Raw genomic sequence first — 2,562 nt, 5'->3', positions numbered from 1 at the left:
TAGAATACTTGTGGATGATACTGGGTGAAAGTACTCTTTGCTGGGAACCTGCAGCCTGTGTTCGCCATGCTGGAGGCCTCCCAGTGAGCACAGCTGGGGTTCCTGGACCCCGTGGTGGGATTGCCTGCAATTAGGAGCTGGGGTCCCTCCCTGTTGCACTGGCAGCGGCTGGGTCTCCGCCTCTGGGCCTGGCAAAGGCTGCACAGAGCTGGGCTCTGCGGGGCCCAAGCTCCTGGCCCGGGTGCTGGCATTGCCGACAGAGCCTTTAGGATGCCAGGCACTGCTGAGTCTTAGGGGGGACGTTGCATCAGGACAGCTGCCCTTTTCCCAGGGGCTGGGGCATCTCGGGCCGAGAGCGAGGCCAGGCTGTGAGAGGGGCTTGGCCCCCACTTATCGCTCAAGGTCCTTGGATAACAGTGGATAACAGAGAGGGCGGCTCTCAGGCTTCTCTGGCTGGGCAGGGCCACAGGGGTTGGGCAGGGCTTCTGGTATCCCCGGGGACTTAAAAACAGGGCCCTCAGGGCAGTCAGCCCACACCTTCCTTCCCAACTGCAGCAACATGGCCTTTCTCTGGCTTCTCTCCTGCTTCGCCCTTGTGGGGGCTGCCTTCGGTCGTGAGTGTCGGGATCCCAGGGGTGGGCCTGCTGGGCCTGGAGTCGGCTTGCGGGGAGGCCCTGAGCTCCCAGGGGCCCCGCGGCCAGGCCCATCGAAGGAGCCCGAGAGGCTCTGTCCAGAGTGAGCCTTGGGGCCTGGCTAAGAGGGACTTTAGAGACCCCTTCCCTGCACCCTTGGGTCTCTTACCCAGACAGGCAAACTGAGGCTGCGGGGAGCACAGGGGTCCTCTTGGACCCCTTTGAGCCCTTACACTCTGAGACAAGAGGGTACCAAAGAGTTCTTTGGCCCAGTTCTTTGGCCGAGTTCTTTGGCCCAGAAGTGGCTTGGGCAGGGGTGCCGTGGGCAGAGTGAGGGTATGGTTGCAGGAGACTCTCAGTGCCTCCTCCTAGGATTTTTATTTATTGTGCCAGGCACTTTCAAAGCCCTTCATTTTCCATTAAAAAAAGAAGAAGAAATAATAGAAAATACAGAAAATGACATTCCAGCCATGTACCTACCATCAGGGTTTTGTAAATATTACCTTTTTGCAGACTGGCCTCAGGTACTTCTTTTTAAAACAAAATAGATTCAGCTAGAGTTACCTTCTCCCTCCTCCACTAGAGGAAGATGAACCCAATTCCGAACTTGCTGTGTGGGCTTTACTAATTTAGTACATATTTATAAATCCATAAACTCTGTACAATAGTTGTATAAGCTTTCACAAACAGTATTATACTCTACGTCAATTTTAAAACATGGCTGGGGCGCCTGACTGGTGAAGTTGGTGGAGCCTCCGACTCTTGATCTCAGGGTCAAGGGTTCAAGCCCCACGATGGGCTTAGAGCTTACTTTTAAAAAAAGCGCCTTTTCCCACCCACCTGATGTTTTAGATTTATCTCCGTTGGTGCGGAGACCCATTCACCGTAATCACGGTAAAGTACTCAGCTGTGTAAATACATCCTGGTTTAGCTCTAATGTTTTTGCTGTTACAAAGAAAGCGATTAGTATGATGACATATGTTTTGGCAAGAATGATCTGCACGGAGTCACCCGGGGGCAGCAGGGCGGGCACTGACCTGTAGAGAAGCCTGCGTTGCCACAGGGAGCGGGGGAGGGAGGGCTGCCTGGTGGTCGGGCCTGCACCAGCCTGACCTTCCTTGTGCGGGTGCTGAGAAGTCCCCAGGTCCCGGCACAGCAAGTGCGTCACAGACACATTAAGTACACCTGTCTTTTCTCCTCCTCTGACAGTTCGAGCCCATATTTTGTGTTTTCCCCCCTGTGTTCTTGTACGGTGCAAAATCCTGTTTTATTAAATAATTAAGAAACTAAAACTTGACACGATGAATAGTTCCTGAAACCTCTGGAAAAGAAAAGTCAGCGTAGGCACAGAAGGGTGGAACGTACCGGTTCTTACCGGCTTCAGCAAAGCGCCAGGGTTCTGGACTCCCCGTGTACTTGGGGTTGGCCGATTTCTCTGCTCCCATCTAACAGGTGAGCTTTGACCTGTGAGGTTAGCCTCGGGTGCTCCCCAGTTTACTGAGGAAAATGAGCACTGGAGATTCAGTGACGCCCTGAGGTCTCTCACAGCATGAAGGCTGGGCCTGGGAGTCCAGCCAGGCAGTCTGATTTCTCAGCCTGTTTTCTGCTCCTTCATCAGGAAGCCCCCCGGCAGGACCTGCCCCTGGCCTCTGCATCCCTGGCAGGGTGCCTGGGGGCTGGCTTCATGCGGGGATCCCGGTTTATAGAGGTTGAGGACTGCAGCCAGAAGTCGCCTGGAGGGTGGTGTGGGGTCCTGGCGGAAGGAAGCAGGAGTTCTGTGGACTCTGGGCCTCAGCCTTCTTCCCTCTTCTCCTACTCCCCCAGAGTGTGGGGTCCCCGCCATCGAACCCGTGTTGAATGGCCTGTCCAGGATCGTTAATGGCGAGGACGCTGTCCCGGGCTCCTGGCCCTGGCAGGTGTCCCTGCAGGT

General features: G+C 55.2%; 1 long non-coding RNA gene across 2 annotated transcripts in view; it reads left to right on the top strand.

Moving 5' to 3' along the window:
* The first annotated feature begins 485 nt into the window (after nt 1-485).
* LOC121009801 (uncharacterized) overlaps nt 486-2,562 on the top strand; it is a 16,635-nt gene continuing 14,558 nt past the window's right edge. Inside the window, exons 1-2 of one of the 2 annotated variants that reach the window (XR_005780831.1) lie at nt 486-614; nt 2,457-2,560. This is a non-coding gene — a long non-coding RNA (uncharacterized LOC121009801). Of the gene's footprint in view, nt 615-2,456; nt 2,562 lie in introns of those variants that run through there. The other variant, XR_005780830.1, reaches the window with a different exon arrangement.

The sequence above is a fragment of the Herpailurus yagouaroundi genome, unplaced genomic scaffold (genome assembly GCF_014898765.1).
Source record: "Herpailurus yagouaroundi ecotype Mexico unplaced genomic scaffold, PumYag 190, whole genome shotgun sequence".
In the NCBI taxonomy this organism is placed as follows: domain Eukaryota; kingdom Metazoa; phylum Chordata; class Mammalia; order Carnivora; family Felidae; genus Herpailurus; species Herpailurus yagouaroundi.
Note: the sequence above shows the minus strand (reverse complement) of the source record. Positions and strands in the feature narration are given on the sequence as shown.